Below are 22,644 nucleotides of genomic sequence, written 5' to 3' on the forward strand. Positions count from 1 at the left end.
CCCAAGACAGCGCCTGGCACATGGAAGACACCAGGAGTGTGAGTTACTCCCCTCCCACTTCGCCCTACTGCTTTTCTTCCCTCTACAGGTGAGAGTGCTCCAGGCAATAACCTTTGGCCCTCCCTCCTCTTCCTCCTATCTACTTCCCTAGGCTAGGTGATCTCATCCAGTCCCATGGCTTTGTGTATCATCTCTACGCTGACTCCAGAATTTGTACTTCAAGTCCTCGATCTCTTCCTTGGAATCTAAACCTACATATTTAAGAGCCATAGGGGCCTCCTGGGTCTCTTAAACTTAATATGTATGGAACAGAGACTTGACACTTCTCCTAATCCATTTCTCCACCAATTTTCCCATCTCATTGAGTCACGCCAGTAGTTCCCAGTTGCTCAAGTCAAAAATCACATTTGGTTCTTCCCTGTCACCCCTCACCTCTAATCATCTACAAATATCACTGCCTTGATCTCCAAACTATGACTCAAATTTTTCATTCCTCTCCATCTCCTTTATTCTCACCAGAGTCTGATTTCCCATCTTTTCTCATCTGGTTCACACCAATAACCAAAAGTGGGTGCAGAGAGAACACACCATCCAGTCTCTTCTGTTCCTTTAAAGGACTGCGTTTAAAGTACTGCTTTAGGGGACCCCTGGGTGGCTTGGCGGTTTAGTGCCTGACATTGGCTCAGGGTGTGATCCTGGGGTCCCGGGATCAAGTCCTGCATCCGGCTCCCTGCATGGAGCCTGCTTCTCCCTCTGCCTGTGTCTCTGCCTCTCTCTCTCTGTGTCTCTCATGAATAAATAAATAAATAAATAAATAAATAAATAAATAAATAAAATATTTTAAAAAATAAAGTATTTCTTTAGATCAGCTAGGGTGAGTCCTTAAACTTGCTTCTTTTTCAAAATTATCTTGGCTATTTAATTCCTTTGAATATTCCCATAAGTTTTAGAATGATCTTGTTATTGTAACAGCAACAACACACAAAAAAAAAACTTTATGGGCTTTGATTGTGATTGCTTTGAATCTAAAGATCAATTTAGGTACAACAGACATCTTAACAATCTTGAGTTTTCCAATCTATAAACATAGTCTATCAGTCCATTCATTTTCAACACTGATTTATATTATTTTTTTAATTTTTTAATTTATTTATGATAGTCACAGAGAGAGAGAGAGAGAGAGAGGCAGAGACACAGGCAGAGGGAGAAGCAAGCTCCATGCACCGGGAGCCCAACGTGGGATTCGATCCCGGGTCTTCAGGATCGCGCCCTGGGCCAAAGGCATGCGCCAAACCGCTGCACCACCCAGGGATCCCTGATTTATTTTATTAAGTACAAAGATTTTTGCTTTTTTTCCTAAATATTTTTAAGTGTTTTGCGCTTTTTATGCTATTATAAATAAGTTTTCAAAATTTCCATTTTCCAATTGCTTACTGTTAATATACAGAAATACAATTAATTTCCTTATATCCAGCAAATATGTCAAATTCTCTCATTAGTTTGGTGGCTGTTTTAAGGATTCCTTAAGGTCCACAAATAAAAGCAGTTTTACTTCTTCCTTCCCAGTTTTTATTTCTTTTCTTGCCTTATTGCACTGGCTAGGATTTCCAGTACAATGTTGAATAGAAGAGATGAAAGCAAGTATCTTTGCCTTATTCCTGAAGTGGAGAAAAACATTCATTCTTTTTCGGCTAGTAAGTATAGTATTAACTGTAGGTCCATCACAGATGTCCTCTATCCCTTCTGTTCCTGGTTTGCTGAGGCGTTTTTTTATTTTTTATTTTTTATTTTTTTTAATTTTAAAAAAAAATTTTTTTTTTATTTATTCATGATAGTCACACATAGAGAGAGAGGCAGAGACACAGGCAGAGGGAGAAGCAGGCTCCATGCACTGGAAGCCCAACGTGGGATTCGATCCTGGGTCTCCAGGATCGCGCCCTGGGCCAAAGGCAGGCACCAAACCGCTGCGGCGCCCAGGGATCCCTGAGGCGTTTTTTTAAAAAAATCATAAATAGGTGTTGGATTTTTCAAACGTACCTTTACTGCATCTATTCAGATTATGTTATTATTTTTCTTGATTCTGTTAATGTGATTAATTAAAATGATTGTTTTTTTAATGTTAAAATTTGCATTTCTAGAATAAACCATACTTGGTAATGATGTTTTTTTCACTTTTTTATATGTTGTTGCACTTGATTTGATAATATTCTCTTAAGGAGTTTGACATCTTTGTTTATGAGTGATATTAAACTATAATTTCCTTCTCTTGTAATGTCTTTGTCAGGTTTTGGCCTCAGAGTTGTGTTAGATTAAAGACAGCCACAAATTCTTTGCTACTTTCCATTGAGAAGTAGAGTCTCATTTGTTTCTTTTTGAATTTGTGCTGCCTTAATGACTTACTTGACCAACAGATGTGCCTTCCAAAGCTAGATGGTAAGAAGCTTTGAGCTTCCTCCCAGGCCTCTTGGACTGCTCACACTTAGAGCCCCAATCTGGCATGCAGGAAATGAGGCCACTGTGTTGTGAGGGAACCTACAACAACCAAGAGGCCATGTGGAGAGGGAGAGAAAGATTGCTCAGCCGGCTTCCAATTGTTAAAGCCCCCAGGCATTTGAGTCACCCCAGCCCAGCTGAGGCCCCCGATATTACAGAGCACAGGTAAGCCAACCCCACTGTGGCCTAAATCATGACATATAAAAATAATAGATTATTGTTTTAAGCCACTACATTTTGGGATAGTTGTACAAAAATAAATAACAGTAGAAGAATCAGGGTATGTTCCTTTTTCTTCTAGTTTCTGAAAGAGTTTGTGTACAATTAGTATTATTTATTTCTTAAATATTTGATAGAATTTACCAGCGAAACCATCTGGGTGGGAAATTTTTATATTATAAATTCAATTTCTTTAATAGATATAGAGCTATCCAGATTTTCTATTTTTTCTTACAGAGTAATCTATTAAAATGTCAATAAATCATATCATTTCCCTTATGAACACATCCAATGGCTGCTCCTTGCACTAAGAATAAAATCCAAAGTCTCCTCCATAACGTATAAGGCTTTTTGTGATTTGGCTCCTGCCTACTTTTCAGATCTTACCTGGAACCACATTCCTGATGTTTACAAGAAAGATGTCTTTCTTTCTTTCCAATTTTATTTGTTTGTTTTTTGTTTAAAGTAATCTCTGCACCCAATGCGGGGTTTGAAGTCACAACCCTGAAATCAAGAGTCTCGCACTCCCTGCACTGAGCCAGCCAGGCGCCCCACAAGGATGATTTCTTAATGTCATTTGGATTTTAGCCCAAGTACCACCTTTCTTACAAGGTCTTTTTGTCTAACAAGTCGAAATCATCTCAATTGCTCTATATCTTATTATCCACTAAAAAATTTTATAGCATTTATCACTCTCTGACATTATTGTTTAGTTGACTCATTATTTCTAGATGGTTGCCACACTTTTCTAGAATTCCAGATCTTTGTGGCAGGATCTTATTTTTTTTTTTAAGATTTTATTTATTTATTCATGACAGACACACACAGAGAGAGAGGCAGAGACACAGGCAGAGGGAGAAGCAGGCTCCATGCAGGGAGCCCGATGCGGGACTCGATCCTGGGACTCCAGGACCATGCTCTAGGCTGAAGGCAGGAGCCAAACTGCGGAGCCACCCAGGAATCCCCTTGTTGGTCTTATTCACAGTTGTGTCCCTAGAGCCTGTGTAATATCTTGTCATAGAGGGTGATGAATACATATTTACTAAACTGGTGACTTGTCGTCCTGGAATCTCCAGTCCTGACCTGGCGTATGTGTTGAGAAAATGCTGGGAAGAGGGCTTGAAGAGTCTTGGCCTCTGTTCTGATTGGTCCCTGAAAATGGCCAGCATCAGGTTCAAGAATAGTTTCCAGTGTCCACACCTGGCCACAGGTTTTGTTTCTCCTACGAGGATCTGACTCCAGCCTGGTTGGTCTCCTCCATCACAGCAGCCACGAGGCAGCTTAGAGTCCATTTAGGAGAAAGGATCCAGGTATAGCCCCTGGGAGCAAAGACGTGGCTACGCTACATAGTTTTGGTTCACAAGTCCCTCCGTCTATATGTGTCTTGGAGAAAAACGACTTTCCTCTGCCTCTCATCTGACGCACCGCAGATGCTCAATCATTCCTGAATGAGGGTCCATTCCATGCCTCCGTTTCTATGGTTCGATCTTACCCCCATACCGTTGTTACAGATGAGGAAACTGAGACACAGAGACGCGAAATGACTCCACCAGTGTCACAGAGTAAGTTAGTGGAGACGCTGGAGCTCATAGATTTTGCCCTCGATTTATGATCCTACCAACGAGGGCATCAATTTCAGAGATTAACAGCTGCAAATGATGGCTTCAAGTCGGCTGCCCCAGCGGCTCTCCAAAGTGCATCTCCAATTCAGGTTTATCTTCATTAAGCAAGTAATTCATTACCGGGTGGTAAGCATTCACATCAGAGCAAGAATATTAAAAAAGTAATTATATTTTTCACAGTGCAGCTTTCTGGGTAAATTGTATGCAAATTGCTGTCTAAATCAGGTTGGCAGATCCCATGCAGGTCTTGGCGCTATTCCGGGGGGATATTTTGGAGGCTGGACTGTCCCCCTCCGCTCATCGCCGTGGGTGCCCAGCTCAGGGTCTTGCCAAAGAAGCCAAGGAAGGCTCGAAAAATACGAGCAATTATTATCTCTTAACTCCTTGGAGCCTCAGTTTTCTCATCTGTAAAATGGGCTCCTGCTGGGACTAAGTAAGGGAATGGAGAGAACAAGCTGTGATACCTGCCTGGAATGGACATGGGAGGCACAGGCCTTCAGGAAGTGGCAAGATAGCTTCAGGGAGGCCCGTGGGGTTGTATCAGTAAGTCCCTGGTACCTACAAGACCCAGAGAGAGGGTGAGAGCAGCTCTGGGGTGGCATGGTGGGGCACTGGTGAGGAATCAGGAGGCCTGGCTTCCTTCTCCTCCTAATACTGCCAGCAATTCACTGTGTGACCCCAAGTTCACAACTGTCCCCTTGGGCTTTGCTTCATACTCAGCCATAATTAAGCCCTGAAATAATGATCACCCAACAGGTGCACACACACACCCCCCACTCACATTGTACTGACCTCCCACCTCTAGGACTGAGAAGGTCCACGCTGGAGCAGGGCACTTAAAAAGGAAACACATCAATTCTCTCGGTTTACAGGTGAGAAAAGGCTCAGAGAAGGGTGTGAAGGATCCAAGGTCACATATCAGGTGAGTGATGGAGTCAGGACCAGAGTTCCAGGCCAGGGCAGCTCCAATACCTCCTCTGAATACCCAGCTGACAAATGGGCACTGTTAAGGCCTGTGTTGGAAACCGTCAAATGTAGTTTGCACATTTGGTATCATTTGTTTTTTCTCAGGGTTGGAACATACCCCTGGGATTTGATCGGGGCAGGTGACTTCCTGTCTGAACTTCAGTGTCTCCATTTGTCCAATGAGGCCATTGGAGGAGATGCTTCATGAAGCCCCCCTGCATGAGACCTAGTAGGGAGGGCTTTAGTGACATCTTTGCCCTTCCCTCCATCTGAGAGAAGCCCTGGGAGTGCCCAGGGACCTAGAGGCAGAGTATCTGGGCCTGCCCAGGGGGTCTTGGTGCTAGGTCCCAGACTACCTGCCCGCACACTGGAAACGAACTGACGATGATGGTTTAGGAAGACAGAGGGTGCCCCTTGTTTTGGAGGAGCTGCTTAGGTACAGAGCCCTGGCAGCTCAGAGCCCCAGACCATAGGGCCAAGGTTACCCCAGAGACAGTCAAATGGGGCCACATAATCCCCCACAAATGTGGCTCCGAGGGGGCACAGAGCTCTGTTAGGGGCCATGGCCATGCCCAGAGCTACGTCCACTAAACACACAGCTGCATCCAAGTACACACCCAGGCTAGCACACACACCTGCACCCACCCGATGCTCAGACAGGAACAGGTGTCCACCCCGGCCTGGCCGGATATGGCTGCACCTGGTCACACCTGGTCACACCTTCGCACAGACCATAACTAAGCCCTGGGTAGTGGTCACCTAGCAGGGCGCACCAAGACATTTGGTGGCACCACAGCCACACTAGAGTACCAGTGACATCCAGGCACGGACCCCTCTGGGAGAACACATGCCTTCCCTCTGACCCAGCTCCTGTTCTCAGCCCTCCCCTGTGCAGACCCCGGATTCCACACTTGCGGGGCTCCTGAGGAGTCTTACCACGACCCCCCGACAGCAGGTTCTGGGCAGCATGCGCGAGTACCTGCTTTTGTCCCTGCCGAGACACACGCGCTGCTGCTCCACTCACACCTGTGAGGTCCTTCTGTTCTTACGTCTTCCTCAAGCATCATTTCAGAGCATCCGGGGCATCCAGGATTTTAGAGAACAGCCAAACCATAGCTCCTACCTTTTCTCCACCTAGACATCTCTGAGACACAGCCCAGCCCACCTCAGACTGAGCCAGTCAGGCCTTCTGCATCCTTCGCAGAGGCTGGGATGGGTGGGTTTAGGGCTGGTCATGGACTTCCCGAGCTTTCTCCAGGATGCAAAAATCCTCTCAGGCTTTGGGAATCTCCTCTGCTGTCAGCCTTTCTTCGACACACCTTTCTAGAAGAAGCTCAAGACTCCCCCTGAAGCCTTTCATGGCCGGGCCTGGCAGTAGGTCCCCCACTGGGTGCAGACACGGTCAGGCATTGACCCAGGAGCCCACGTTCACAATCTTGACTCCTGGGCCTGTCTCTTCTCTCAAGGCCTCGGTTTCTCCTTCTGCACCATGAGGGAAAGGGGCGGGGTAGCATAGTATTGAAGTGAGCTCGAAAGGCCCCTCCAGTCCCATACTTCTTGTTCTCTGCTTTTCCCAAACCAGGGCTGGTGACTAAGGCACCCTGCACTGGGCCCCAGACACCTGTTCTAGCCTTTCTCCCCCGCTCCCGGCTGCCACCCCCAAGCCCCCAGCAAGGGCAGAGCAAAGCAGTGGAAAGAGCAGGGCCCTCTGAAGGAGAAGGAGGTGTGGGCAGCCGTTGTGCTTCTTGAGGACAGAGCTTGCAATTTGGATCTGCAGCTTCTTCTCCAAGGTGGGCCACGCAGGTCGCATAACAAGCATCTGCTAAAGCCACGTCAATGGACTCCCTCCTCCTTCCCAGGCAGGTAGACTTCTCTGAGCTTCCATGTCCTCTCCTGTGAGGCGGGGACAACCTGGTCACAGTGGGCTCGAGGACCCTGTGAGGCTGCGAGGAGGGCCTGGCCCAGCCCCTGGCCCCAGGAGTGTCCGGCAAGGGGCAGCCCACCCTCTTCCCCTCACTGGGGCGTGGGACTGCCCAGCTTGGGGAGGAAGGACGGGCCGCAGGAGCAGGACGGGGAGAGCACCAGAGAACTCTGGGCTGAGAGCTTGCTTCTTGGTCTCACTGGCCACCTCCAGCGCACCGCAAAGCCCTGAGCCTGCAGCCGGCTCGGTGGGGGGAGCAGAGGGTGGGGAGAGCAAGGAGAGAAACCCACTCAGTGGCTCGCCCACCGATACAAGGCCTCCGGGCCCCAAAGGCCCTTAGTCATGCAGCGGGCACCAGGGGAAGGGGTGCCCCCTGTTCAGCCCAGGCGGCCTTGGCAGGTACGAGCTGCCCACCGCCTCCCAGGGCGGCCTGAGCTGAGCTAAGCCCGTCTCCCTGGAGATCCCCTCCCTGGGTCCCCCTTGGCACCTGCTCCTTCTGCTTCCTGACAGCTCCAGGACCCACGGACCTACCTACCCCCAGCCTCCACCTCCTAGAGCTTCTTTACAGGCCACACGGCCACTCAGCTGTTGCTTCTACAGCCTGGACCCGAGTCTCCTCACCTGCTCAGACACATCCCTATGCATCTAGGCACATGCTCACCTGTGCGCACACACGCACGCACTCACACCGGGCCCCCTCCCAGGACCCAGGCCATCCCTGAAGGGCACACCAACCCTCACCCCCACAGAAGCTGCTGCCCTCCTCTCCCATCCTGCTGGCGCTGCCCTGGAAGACGAGCAGGGAAAGGTGGAGGGACCTAAGAGGACTCATCTCCCACTGGGAGCCCTTCCTCTTCCCCACCCCCCGCCTTCTGCCACTTTCCTATGTCAGGGCCATGCTGATGACACCAGAGAATCCATCAAATGCCACCCCCGTGTCAGGTCATGTCACAACATAATTAAAGCATTAGATCTTCGTGATGAAGCCGTTGCCATCAATTCTGAGAGTGACTGATCCAATCTACAGAAAGGGGAAATTTCTCTCCGCCCGCCACAACTGCCACAGCTGCCTTCCCCTCCCCGAGAAGGGAGCCAGCATTGCTTGTGAGAGTTAGGGCTCTGGACTCCAGGCTGAGCCACAGGGGAGGAGGGCCTGGCCTTGGGGTGCGTGCCCTTCCTGCCTCTGCGTGGGCTGGGGCTACTTCCGGCCCAGCCTCTGCACCTGCGATCTTGGGAATAGTGCTCCCACTTCTGCATTTCAGTGCTCCCTTCTATGAATGGGATGTGGGGCAGGCGACTGAGGGAAGGGAGGATGGGGACTCAACCTCTGAGGACCCACAGGAGCAGAAGAAGCAGGAGCACTGGGGTCAGAAGACTGATAGGCCTGAATCTTGACTAGCGGTGGAGCTGCGGTCAAGTGAGTTCTCACTTCTCCTGGCCCTCCCCTGGAGGAAGGGGAAAGTATTCCTGCCTCTGGAAGTTACAGTGAGGATTAAAGATGTTCCAACCTCTCAGTGACCCCTTTGGACCAAGGCATTGGTGAAGGAACTGGATTGAAGCCTGGTCTTCTTTGCTCTGGACCCCAAAGCGTGGGCGCAAAGAATATGGGGCTTGAGGTGATAGAGGGGGATCACAGGCGCCAGCTCTGTTGCTTCTCAGATGACATCACCATCCGGAAGTTGGAACAGGAGCCAGGTTCTTGGAAACAGAGGGTCGGGGATGACACAAGGGAGAGGGAGAGTGAGAGGTGTGGAGGGATGGAGGCCATCACTTGACGGTTGGCACGTCGGGAGAAGGGTAGGTAAGAACCAAGCAAGGGGCCAAAGCCTTGGGTAGGGGCAAGGGTAGAAGCAGGGAGACCAGTGTGAGGCCACTGCAGTGATCTGGGCAAGACATGAGGGTGGCTCTACCTAGTCTGAGCAGGAGTTGAGGGGTGATTCCAAAGTCTCGGGGCTGAGCAACTGGAAGAGTTACCACTGGTGGAGATCTTCCCCATGGACCAAGTTTGAGTAGACGATGGGAGCAGAAGGGTGGAGGTGGCAATCAGGAGTTTGTTTAAAGCCCTAACTGACATCCCGGTGGAAATGTTGAGCAAGCAGGTGGATACGCCTATCTGGAGTTCAGGGCAAAGATTCTGACCAAAGATTTGAGGCTTGGGGGACACCTGGGTGGCTCAGTGGTTCAGCATCTGCCTTTGGCTCAGGTCATGATCCTGGGGTCCTGGGATTGAGTCCCACATCGGGCTTCCCGCAGGGAGCCTGCTTCTCCCTCTACCTGTGTCTCTGCCTCTCTCTGTGTGTCTCGTGAATAAATAAATAAAATCTTAAAAAGGAAAAAAAAAGATTTGAGACTTGAGAGTGGTCAGCAAGTAAGTGGCGTCTAACGCCTGGAGCTTGGAGGAGGTCTCTTGGGAAATGAGGTTGGGCGAAAAGAAGAGGTATAAGGATGAAGCCCGGAGCACTGCAACACGAAGCTGGGGAGATGGGGGAAACCAACACTGGAGACAGAGCAGGGGAGGTCAGGAAGGGGAGGGAAAAGCCAAGCCAGGATGGTACCCAAGAAGATGAATGAAGAAAGTGTCTTAGAAGGATTATGTGATCATTGGCATCAGAGTTACATCAGCTCCAGGGAGATGAAGACCCAGGAGTGGCCAATGGCAATGTAGAGGGAATGTTTGTTGGATGAATAAACAGGGAATAAGCCAAAATTCCATCAATAGAACCATGAAGTCCAACGGGTTCTGGAATGGGACCTGACCTCGTGAACAGCAAATGAGACGATACCAGCTAAGCCCAGCCAGCACAATTGGGGTCAAGCATCAAAAGGCCAGGTGGGATTGGTCCTGGGAACTGGAAGGAGACCCACTGCAGGTGGAACCCAGGTTCTATTAAACCCCATGAAAAGAAGATCTCCTTACTTCTGAAGGGCTCCTCTGGGCCATCTGGGTTTTGAGTTTCTGGTTTCTGACCTCAGGTCTTAATTCTCTTGTTTTGGGTATCACCCTGTGGATATGACCCTTGAGGTCTGCTTAAACTGACTCTTCAAGGCAGCCATCCATACAGGTTCCTACAGGGGGGCTGCAGACTCCCATGGAGCTCCTGGGCAGGATCCCAGACACCTCTGCCTTGTTCTGAACCTGCTCCCAGCCAGTCCTATTCTACTCCTTATTCCTTTGTTTGAGGTCTGTCTGGGCCACATAACAAACTCCTCTACTTTAAACAACTTTACCCAACAGACCCAGTGTAGCCAGCCCCTTCAGACTCCGTCCCCAGGCTCCAAATCACACCATAGTTGAATCTGAGAGTCGTTTTCCCAACTACGCCCTTGGCTCAACTTGATGAGGAGCTAGTTTCCCTCTTGGCTGCTAGGCCTGTCCTCTCAGTTCTGGGGCCCTCCTGTCCCCACCCCTTGAGCGGCATGAGCACTCAGCTGAACCCCACCCCTGGAGCAGAAGACAGATGGTACTTGTTCTAACGGGGGAAAAACAATAACAGTGGGAGGAAGAATGGGGGAAGGATTGATTCTAGCCCAGGGCCTCTGAGGCCACATGGTCCAGGCAGGTTTTGTGGGTGGGTTTTGGACAAATGCTGGTATCGCTGGGGACAAGGGGAAGCCAGATGGAGGGGTCTGCATGGGCAAAAAGCACATGGAGGGGTTAGCATGGGCAAAAGCACAAGATCTGAGGGAATGGTCCACTTGGGGGAAAAGATATAATGAGATGCCCCCCATAGTGGAGATGGGTGCCCAGGGAGAGGAGGCTGGAAGAGCAGTGGGTTATCACACCAGCTCCAGTCTGGTGGGAGTCCTCAGATGCTTCCAAAGCCTGCCCTGGGACTGATCAAATGCCTCCTAAACATCCTGCTAGCTGCTCAGCTCTGATGACCTAGCACCTTCCATCCAGGAGACACCCAGGTCAGTCTCCAAAGGCCCTGCCAGGTCTCTTGGAATCAGAGTGGAAGTTGAATCTCTGAATAACTGCTAACTTACCATGCCAGCATCTGCCCTTGAGCCTAGAGTTGGGGTCTCAGAGGTTTAAAGAAAGAGATTGAAAGCATCATCTTAAAGATGATCTTGGAAGAAAAGTCGTGTAGAGGGAGAAGTAGAAAGTCAAGACTCCTGGATTCTCCTGTCTGAAGACTGGAGTGAGGAAGGGGAGTCATTAATGGGCCCGGACTTGAGGGGAAAGGACACAAAGGACTATGGGTCACAGAATCGGGATTGGGATGGACCTTCCTGGCACCTAGTCCACTGCTGTGCAAGGCAGGAGGCCCTCCTCATCACCCTTGCCCAGGGGCTGTCCAGCCTCCATGTGGGCACCTCCTCTGATGGAGCTCTCACTCCTTCCTAAGGTAGCATTCATCCTGGCACAGCTCTGAGTTTTCCTAAGTCTTCTGCAGTTCCACTCAAGGTCAAGTTCCACACTCTGAGACTCCACAGAAACAGCTCCATTTCCCCCTTTGTGAGACAGCATTGTAGCAATTGGAAAATGGAGAGCCCGATGCCTGCCTCCTGAGGACTTTCTTTCTCAAGAGGTCTCTGAGCCAGCTCCGGGGCCATCCCTTGGGCTTGCAGTAGAGTCCTGCCTCTTGGGTCACTCTCTGGAGGGATGTACAGAGCCGTGTCTGTGGCAGTGCGTGTGCCCAGATGCTCTTGTGAATTGCACTGCATGCACACTTGTGGCTGAGGGTTTGCAGGGATGCAGACCGGCTCTGTGTCTGTGTGTGAGGAAAAGCATCACTTCCTCCATGCCTGGGCTGTGGCCACGGGTAAGCACATGAACATGCATGCGTGTCTCTGACTGTGGTTGCGTGTGGGTAGGAGTGCTCCCGATGGTCTGTCATTGAAGGCTGCGTGTATGTGACTAACTGTGATCACAAGTGTGAATCTGCACATGAAGGGCTTGCTAGGGCTGTACATGGACGTGACCCGCCAGGAATGCGTAGGTCCTGTTACTCTGGTTAGGTTGTTTCTGAGTATCTGGTTGTGACTGAAGAGCATGTGTGTGCAGGTCGTGATCTCAGGCATACACGAGACTGTATTTGTGACAGATTGTAATTTATTGTAAGAGACGGGCCAAGGCTGTGAGTGTGCAAGAAGTGGTTCCCCGGGTGCCTGTGTAACTGTGCCTGAGGATGTGGTTATGTTTGCATGCTTGGATGCACCAGTGTGGCTGTGTGTCAGCGTTGATGGCTGTGTGTGTGGCTGTGGCTCTGTGTGTGATGCAATGTGTGTTTGTGACTCTATTCTGTGTGTGTGTGTGTGTGTGTGTGTGTGTGTGAATGGCTGCGGCTAAGTATAAATGAAGGTGCCTGTGTGTGGAGGTGGAGGTGGAAAGGGTGAGGACAATGCAGGATAAAAAGGGGACTTGCTCGAAAAGGTCTCCCCAACCCCATTTTAATCAGAAACGGAGCAGCTGTTAGTCTGAATAGACACTGCACAACGGCAGACGTCTTAATCTCTTCTGCATTGTGATTCACTCGGCGAAGCCCTATTACTCAGCTTTTGATAGGAGCTTACTTGTCTCAAGTGTTTTCATTATTGCCCTAATACTATCTATTAACATACTGGAGGGAGCTCGCTGCTGTCTGGAGCTGGCATCACTGGGCTTTTAAAGATTATGGGCCTTGCAAATACATAACATTTTACTGCCTTGCAGACGTAATTCATTGGGAGAAAAAAAAAGGCTCACGTAAATAGATAGGTAAATAGATAACTGAGTAGGGGAGAGAGGGCGCTGGAGGGAGAAGGAGAATCTATGATCCAAACACGGCTGTCATCTCCAGCTCAAATAATTGTCTTCTGGGAGGAAGGGCCAGACAGACATTGTCTCATTTGGGGCAACTGTAGCCTCAAATCCTTCATCTCTGGGTATCCTGGGGTGGGGGTATGCCTGGGGCCCTGGCACACAGTAAGACCCTGGGCTTCTCTGAGGGATGCCCCATGGTTGTGGTACAGACTGGGGCAAGATGCAGGGAAGCGCATGATGGGAAGATCCTGGGATTCGGTGTCAGGCGGTATAGGGTCAAACCCCAGTAGTGCTGCTGATTTGCAGGATGACCTTTGTTCCCATCTCCATGCCTTGTTTCTGAAGCTGCAAAGCGAGAAGTCTGAACTAGATTCAAAGCCAGTTTCAAAGGTCTCCATCCTAGACTCAGCTGGTGCTTGAACAAAAACGGTCAGCATTAACTCATCAACCTGGATTCCTGAGGAAGAAGAGCGCCAGCACCGGCACCATCTCAGAAATGGCAAACAGCAAAACGATCGTCTGGTCCAACCACCACTTCTCTTCCACATTCCCGCCATGTGAGTGCACACCTACGGGATAAGAATCCCACTACTTTCTTTTTCTTTTTATTAAATGAACATACTTTCAACTCTGGCTTTTTTGTGTAGTTCAAGACAATGTTTGAAGTACATATGAACCCTTCCCTTCGTCAAATTTCACTGAAATAATAGAAAAACACATAAAAAGAACACATTCATATCTGCTGAAGAAAATGAGAAATTATGCCTCCAGTAGAACAGAAAAATTTGAAGACCTTCTAGAAGACAAAAAGCAGATAGAATCCAATTTATGGAGAAAACCAGAATTGTTAGGGGTGTATTGATGGCCTAGTCAGTTAAGTGGCTGCCTTCAGCTCAGGTTGTGATCCCAGGGTCCACGTTGGGCTCCCTGCTCAGTGGGGAGCCTGCTTCACCCTCTCCCTTTACCCCTCCCCCTGCTTGTACTCTCTTGTTCTCTCTCAAATTAATAAATAAAATCTTAAGAAAGAAATAAAAAACTAGCATGGTTAAATCAACACAGAAGGAATGACTAAAAAGATGTAAGCTGTTCTTTCCAACAAAACCTTAGGAAGACTCCTAGCATAGGGAGTGGGGGGTGTAAGCAACAGTGCAAGCAACAGGCAAAGAGCTGTTGAGTAAACAAACAACCAGCAGCTCCTTTCTCTCCCAGTGTATACAGAATGATTGGCTGTGGCTTTTGCTTCTGGTGGATTGCCTCCTAAACAAAATGAAAGATCTACCTTAGGAGGTACGATAAACTGACACATTGGTGTCCATGAACCACGCCTCTTGGTATTCACATCCTTGTGGAGTTCCCTACACATTGGCTTTGGACTTGGCAATGTAACCTGCTTTGGTCTATGGGACATTAGCAAGCCCACTGCAATCACTGGGGCTTGTCTGCTTAGAATACTCCCCTGTTGGAATGGCACCACCATTCTGTAAGAAAGTCCACTCTATTCTGGAGAAAGGGGAATAAAAATCCATGTGGAGACAGAGCCCACCTGGTGGAGAAACTAGGTGTTTTAGCAGACAGCCAGCACCAAGATTCCAGACATGAAAGTGAAGCCTTCTTGGGCCTTCCAACACAGCCCAGCAGCCTGCTGAATGTAACAACATGAGTGGGTCTAGCCAATGCCATATGGACTAAAAGAACGAACCCAGGAAACCCATACAATCACAAGAAATAACAAATTATTCTTTTAAGACATTAAGTCATGGAGTGTTTTGTTAGGCAGCACTAAATAACTGATACAGGAGAAATGACTATGTACGTTTTGAGACCAGTGGAGAACAGAACTAAATGTTTGCACTGGACGTAGTAAGGGGAAAAGAAGGAAAAGCCAATGCAGCAGTCCTGCTCAGCAAAGAAATATATTAAAGTACTTCACACACACAATAAAGTCTTTCTTGCTTCAGTAATCATGACAGTCCCCCAGCCTGCCTATGTGTGGTTCCCTCATTCTTTCTAAAAGGACTCCTACAGTGAGCAGCCCCTCCTGCTCTTTCATTGACACAAAGCTGCAGACAGCCTCTTTTCCGGGAGAAAGTCTGTCCTGAGAGCATGCCTACACAGCCATGAAAGAAACTCATAGCAGAGTCCTGAATACATTTGTCAACCTAATTTTAAATTTATAAATCTGAAATGATCATCTTGGATCATCTTTGAAGCAAACCAAGAGAATGAGAAAGAACAAGATGAAAAACCAAAATAATTCATCCTAGAGGAAATAGAGACAATGTAGGAACAGAGAGGAACTTTAAAAGAATTCTAGGTTGCATCTTCAGAGAGATCCAAAAGAAATTTGCTCTTATAAAATAAGATTACTAGGAACAAACTGAGGGTCACTGGAGGGGAAGTGGGTGGGAGGATAGGGTAACTGGGTGATGGGCATTCAGGAGGGCATGTGATGTGATGAGCACTGGGTGTTATATGCAGCTGATAAATAATTGAACTCCACATCTGAAACTAATGCTGTACTATATGTTGGCTAACTGCATTTAAAAAAAATAAATTAAATAGAGAATATTTCTATGGAAAAGAAGCAATCAAATAAAAGGACATTATCCTTGAAAATTAAAAACATGGGATGCTTGGGTGGCTCAAGTCATGATCCCAGGCTCCTGGGATCAAGTCCCACACTGGGCTCCCTGCATGGACCCTGCTTCTCCCTCTGCCTGTGTCTCTGCCTCTGTGTGTGTGTGTCTCATGAATAAATAAAGAAAATCTTTTAAAAAAAGAAAGTTAAAAATATAAAAATAAAATCAAGGAAATCCCCTAGAAAATGGAATGAAAACATGAAGACATACAAAATATGAGAAAATAAATGACCTAGTACTTATAAACTTTCTAGACCAAGATAACAGAGACTGGAGGTGTTGAAATAATTAAAGATGTAATTTTAAAATATTTTCTAGAGCTACAGAAAGAGCTGAGTCCTCAAACTAGAAAAAGACTCACCAAGTAGTAAGCAGAAAACACTAAAAAGATACACATCCTGGTGGCATTTCTAAATCACAAAATGAAAAAAAAATACTCAATGTTTCTGGATTATCTTTCTGGAACCTAAAATTCCATACCAGCCAAATTATCAAGCATGAAAATAAATCCAAGATATTTTCTGATAATAAAAGAACAAAGAAAATGTACTATTCATTCACTCCTTATGAAGAAATAATGATGTACTACAGAAAGACAAGGAATTCAAAAAGGAGAATGTCATGGATTTTTAAATGTTTTAAAGAAAGGAAACCAGTAAATGCCAAGAAGCTAAAAAATTAATGAAAACAAATCTATAAAACTTCAATTTTAAAGAAATGATTTATTTTAAAAGTGTCAAAATAAAGTAAAATAATAATAGCTGGAGCTAAAGTTTCAACAAAATATGAAAGATAGGAGGAGGTCTAAGAGACTTGAATGAAAAAGCACTTAAATAAGTTTATAAAAAATTAAGAGGACAAAAAAAAATAGAAATAGTACATATAACTTTCCAAAAAATAGAAATAAGAAAACTTAATCAAACAAACAGAAAGTGGGGAGACATCCAAACATACCAAAATCACAATAATTGTGAATGGGCTAAACTATCTTATTTAATGACAGAGACTTTCAGAATGGGTGAAAGAAATCTCAACAACATAATACACATAAATGTGTATACACACATATCCACACATCATACAATTATTTTAAAGAATTGCATTTAAAACAATACAATACAAAAAGATTAAAAGTAGAATGAAAATGAATATATGCTAACAAAACAAAACAAAAGCATAAAATATTAGTATTAGATTTAATAGAATTCAAAATAAAACAGCTATAAAAGGTACAACCTACCAAGAAGGTATGACAATCAAATAAATTTTGTACTTAAACAACTGAGTACCAAAATTTAGAAAGAAAAGTTAAAACTACAAAGAGAAATTGTTGAACTTGTAAGGATATTTGATTTTTACATGCCTCTTCAAAAGCTGATAGATCCGGTAAACAAAAGAAGTAAAGCTATAGGAGAATTGGAATAATATAATTTAAAAGTTTGATTTGAGATTTATATAAGAAATTTGCCAAACTGAGAATACACTTTTACATGTTCTTTTTTAATATCTGTGGTACACACAAAAATTGGCTATCCATTAAAGTTGGCAAGAAGAAAAATCTTAATTCCAAAAAACGGAAATCATATAGGCTACATTTTCTGACTACAATGTTAAAAAAAAAAAAAATTAGCATCAAAGACAAAAGAGTACCAAAACAATGTAATAAAAGCTCAGCAACTTAGAAACTTTAAAACACTATTCTGTGTAATTCTCAGGTTAGAGACAAACTCAAAATTGAAATTATTTATAAATTAATGGCACACCATATAATGAAATCAATTGTTAAGGCCAATGCAGTATTTATGGAAAAATGTATAGCCTTGAACACATTTATAAGAAAATCGGAAAGAGAATTGAATGCAAGCAGTTGGGAAAAAGAACATGGGGAGTGGGGAACTCTATAAAAATACGGAATTAATAGAGATAAAAGCAGAAATTAATGAAATGAGAAGCAAATGTAGACTTGGTAAATAAAACCAAATGCTGTTTCTTTAATTTATTTATTCCCTTAATGGCTCAAGAAGAGGTTAAAAAATGCTAATTAATATACGTAGAAGAAATTAGATGATCAAAGAGACACTTCTAAAAACAGCATCAGGCCCAGAACAGATTTAACAGTGAGTTATAGCAAACCTTCAAGAACAAATAACTTGTGCTATTTAAATGGTTAGAAAACAAAGATGGAAAACTTCCCAATCCATTCTGTTAGGCTAGCACTCGAAGAGGCATCTGCTGTTTTTGCTCCTCGGTGTTCATTCATCCTTCCAGTAACCGCACCCCGATTATCCTCAGAGGGACCCTCTCCACCCTACTCCGTGTCTGTATACTTCTAGGGAAGGTTCCAGGCTGGGCCTACGCACCAGCTTTGCTCTCTCCCAACCACTGCGATGGTTGGGGGATAGGCATGTGATCCTGTCATGAACAATGAAATGCAAGAGATTTTTCAGTGACTTTTGGGCTATAGACCCTGGAGCAGCCACTTGCCTGCCATGTGGAGCCCGAGAAGGAAGCAGATAGGAGGGGAAAAAAGGGGATGGAGAGAAAATGAGCATCGAATACAGTATCTGAGCCCTGGATGCAACCATGCCTCCAGGTACGCCCTCCCCTCCAGACCCTTCAGCTCCCTGAACCACTGTTTGAATCAGCAAAGCCTGAACTTGCTGTCATTTTCAACCGAAGCCACTGACCCCAGCATACCAATGCCGAACGAGGACAACACACGCAAGAACGTGGCCCAATCACACTTACACAGATGCAAAACTCATAAATAAAATGGTAGCAAATTTAATCTAGCCATGTATTATAAGACCAATAATTCATGAGCAAATAGGTCTTATCCCAGGAATCCAGCCTAGATGCTAACATTCCAAACGAATCTTTATTTCTAGACTCACTACAGTGACACATTAAAGAAAGAAAACCAAATGACTATCTCTAATAAAATGATAAGAATTTGTAATACACTTCCTTAACCCGATAAAGAGTCCTGCACTGGTCAGTTTTATGTGTCTCCCTGGTGAGGCTCCAGTCCCCAGTTAAGCAGCCAAACACTAATCTAGGCGTAGCCGTGACCGTATTTTGTAGTATGATTAAAGTCCATAATCAGGTGACTTTAGTTAAGGGAGATTATCCTAGATAATCTGGGTGTGCCCTGATTCAATGAGATGAAAGGCTTTAAGAACAGGACTGAGACTTTGCAAAAAAGAAATTCCACCTGTGGGCCACAGCTTCGGCTCCTGCCTGAGAGTTCCAGCCGGCCCTTCCTGAGAGCCTGCCCTGTGGATTTGGGACCTGCCTGGCCAAGCCCCAATCGCCATATATCTGTTCCTATATACTTCCTAGCAGTCCCACTTCAATGGTAGAGCCTTGACTGATACAGGTCTCTAACTGCAGCAAACATCACACATACCTGTGAGTCACACGAAGCACCCCCCCACCCCGGCCCCAGGCAGGGACAAGACAAGATGCCCACTACGCCAACATTTTAAAAGGATGTTATTCTGTATGTTGGCAAATTGAACACCAATAAAAAATAAATTTATTATTAAAAAAATAAAAATAAAAATAAAAGGATGTTAGGGGAGGGTGTTACCAGGTAGATACAGTAGGGGGAAGAATGCCCCTTCCCCCTAAAGATATCGGCATCCTAATCCCAGAACCTGTGAAGGTGTTAGGTTATAGGGCAAAAGGGACTGAGCTGGTGTGCTGAAGTTCAGAGTCTTGAGGGAGGAAATGATTCCATGCGGGTCCGATGAATCACAGGGGGCTTTATGGGCAGATTCAGAGTCCGAGGAGAGGTGAGTGATGCAGCCATGAGCCAGAACACATGGGTGGCCCCTGGAAACAGGAAAAGGCCAGGAAAACAGATTGTCTGCCTTCAGAAGGAATGCAGCCCTGCCAACCCGTTCTGGAATTCTGATCTGTGTAAGAGTAGGATAATAAATCTGTGTTGTTTTAAGCCAGTAAGTACGTTTGTGGTCACTTGTTATAGTCACAATAGGTCGTGCATATAGAAGGTCAGACCCGAATAATAACCTGAGGGAAAGAGAGGGTGTAAAACAAGCATGTGCCTGGGAGAATTGAGTTTTGGATAGAACAGAAAGCCAGAGCAAAGGCCCTGTGGTAGGAACGCCGGAGTAGGAGCAAAAAAGCCAGGCTGTGTTGAGCAGTAAGCCCCAGAGGGAGGGGCCAGCAGATGGGGTCAGGGAGGAGTGGTGGGGCCCTCGAAGCAATTGTAAGGATTTGGTTTCTCGGGCCAAATGAGACAGAGCCTCTGAGCACCTAGAGCAGAGGGGACCACAATTCACCCTATACTTTATAAGGACCGTTCTGCGGGCTGTGGGTGACCACCAGCTCTATCATAAAGAAGCCTGCACTTGCCTGGGCCCCTTCCAAACCCCAGCCGTGCGCTCACGCAGTCACACACTTCATAAAAACTTACAAAAGTCAGATATTGTAATCACAATGGGTTAGGACCCCCTGATCTCTTTCTTGATTTTTCTCCCATATCAATGGCCACAGGCATTTTGGGGAGTCCAGCTGGGGACAATTGAGCTGCGATACCCCTCGTTTGAGTTCAGTAGGATATATTTGTGCAGTTCACGGTTCTTTCTATGTTTTTAGAAGTTACCGCCAGCTGTCCCGGAGCAAGAATGCTTTTAGGAATCCGCCTACCACCCACTGTGTGGTTGCCCAGGACTGTGATGAGAGAGTTTTAACTGAGTGCTGTCAGCTGACAGAATTTTTAAAAATTAGTCACTTCACAAGAAAATTTGAAAGGCCCAGAAATCTTACAGTTCACATATAAAAGAAACTTGACAGAGCTTCCCCAAACTTGACAGTTCTAAAAATTTACCATAACAAGTTGTGTAAATGGAGGAAGCTTTTTTAAACTACTAATTAAAAAAATTAATCAAGTGCAGCAAAGAAGACTTCTGTATTCTTTCTGCAAAACGTCTTTGTCATGTGAGAAGGTATGACAAAGGATATGAAGCCAAAAAATATAGGGGAGAAAGTAACGTACAGGTATGGCAGGCAATTGATTAAAAAACAAAATACGATTTTTTCGTTTTTCTGATTGGTGTCATATGTTTGTGGTACATATCGGCCTGTTAAAAATTTGTGATTTGCTACGATTTATTTTTTCATCTAAATATTTCATTTCATTCCTAATTCAGTATTTCTCATCTTTATTTTTTTCTTTTTCTAACAAGGGTCCCTTAAATTGCATATGCCTTAGGCCTCACAGTACCTGGGTCTGTCCTGGGGGTGAATGGACAATGGGGGCGGGAGTGAGCTAGTTCTTGGCATCTTTGCCGCAGACCCATTTCTCGCTGCCCCCTGCTCTGCTGCAGGGGAGTGACTCTGCAGGCTCCTTCCAGGGATCCTGTGTCAACGCCTCCCAGGAGGACCCAGCCAATGAGAAGGCTCAGTGGGAGATGAGAGGCCTGGAAGGAGGCAGAAGCCAGCCCCTTCCTCCTGCCTTTGGAGGCATCACTAACCTCTGCTCTGTGTTCCTAGCTCCTGCCAAACAGGCCTGCCTCGCTTGCAGCTTTTTTCAAGGTTCCTCTGGCCCCTGGTGTGGGGACCACCATCTTTTCCTGTTGCCCCTACAGTCTCCAGATGGTCACAGCTCCCTGCTGCTGGTAATCTCAGGGCTGCTTCTTGGTCCTACTTGCCTTCTCAGTTCTTTGTCACCTGTATAACCAGTTTCTAGTATTATCTTCCTTCATGGAATGGTTTCTGTTGTCCTGGGCAGAGCCTGCCTAAAAGAAAGAGATAAAGAAGGAAACAAGGAGGGCTGTTAGAGGGCTTGTGGATCCCCAGATGAGGAATGATGGTAGCTGGCTCCGGACTCTTAGCTCTGGAGGTAATGAAAAGTGATGGAGATGAGTGATTTGCTTATCGACAGATTGGGGGAAGTGAGAGAAGGAGAGAAATCAATGATCGCTGCAAGATATGGGGCCCGAGCACTTGGAAGAATAGGCCATCCCTTGGTGAGGAGGTGCAGATTGATGGGGGAGGCGAGGAGACATGTTAAGTTTGAGACTCCCATTAAACATCCAAGTGAATATATCGAGTTGGCAGTTGGCTGGATGGGGCCTCTCACGAGAGAGATGGAGGATGCAGATAAATTTGGGAGTCATGAATGTATAGGAAGAAAAAACTGAGAAACTCGTCTACATACCAGTGGAGTTCATACCATACTTGAACTAAACCCTGGAGCACCTCAGTGCTTACAGGGAGATGAGGGGCTGGCAAAGGTGTCTGAAATGAGTGAGCAGAGAGGTCAGAGAACTGGAAGAGTGGTATCCCAGGAGTCAGCTGAAGAAATTGTGCCTAAGAGGAGGGTTGTACGTGTCAAATTCAGCTGACAGATCAAATACAATGAGGTCTGAGATGGACCACAGGATTTTGCAATATGAATATCACTGGTGACGCTAACAAGAGCAATTGCAGAATGTTGAGGATGGAAAAACTTTGAGATCATAATGATAAACTTTCTTTTTTTTAGTTTGTTGTGAAATGAAGAAGAGAAATGGTGTACAGCTGAAAATGAAAGTCAGGTCAAGAGAGGAATACCAATATATGTATTTATATGTATTTATCTACACGTATGTATGTACACACACACATACGTATGTAATAACTTTCCATTCAAGTATAACATACATGGAAAGGAGTGCACAAATCAAGAGCTTAAACTCAGTAGGTTTTCTTTCTTTCTTTCTTTCTTTCTTTCTTTCTTTCTTTCTTTCTTTCTTTCTTTCTTTTTTTTTTTTTTTTTGCTTTTCAAAATTTTATTTCATAATAGTCTTTCTAACAGATTAACAGATATCGGGGTGATATCTCATTGTGGCTTTGGTTTACATTTCTCTGATGATTAGTGAGTGATGTTGAGCACCTTTCATATATCTGTTGGCCATTTCAATGACCTCTTTTGAGATATTTCTATTTTGTACTTATTCCATTTTAATTGGTTGATTGATTTGCCTTTATTTATTTATTTATTTATTTAGTATATTTTTTTATTGGAGT

At 45.8% G+C, this 22,644-nt stretch overlaps 1 long non-coding RNA gene across 4 annotated transcripts in view; it reads left to right on the plus strand.

Moving 5' to 3' along the window:
• The first annotated feature begins 9,778 nt into the window (after positions 1-9,778).
• Positions 9,779-22,644, plus strand: part of LOC111098938 — a 30,049-nt gene continuing 17,183 nt past the window's right edge. Inside the window, exons 1-3 of one of the 4 annotated variants that reach the window (XR_005370084.1) lie at positions 9,856-10,102; positions 13,313-13,524; positions 13,615-13,933. This is a non-coding gene — a long non-coding RNA (uncharacterized LOC111098938). The other 3 variants (XR_005370082.1, XR_005370081.1, XR_005370083.1) reach the window with 3 other exon arrangements.

The sequence above is a fragment of the Canis lupus genome, chromosome 15 (genome assembly GCF_011100685.1).
Source record: "Canis lupus familiaris isolate Mischka breed German Shepherd chromosome 15, alternate assembly UU_Cfam_GSD_1.0, whole genome shotgun sequence".
NCBI lineage: Eukaryota > Metazoa > Chordata > Mammalia > Carnivora > Canidae > Canis > Canis lupus.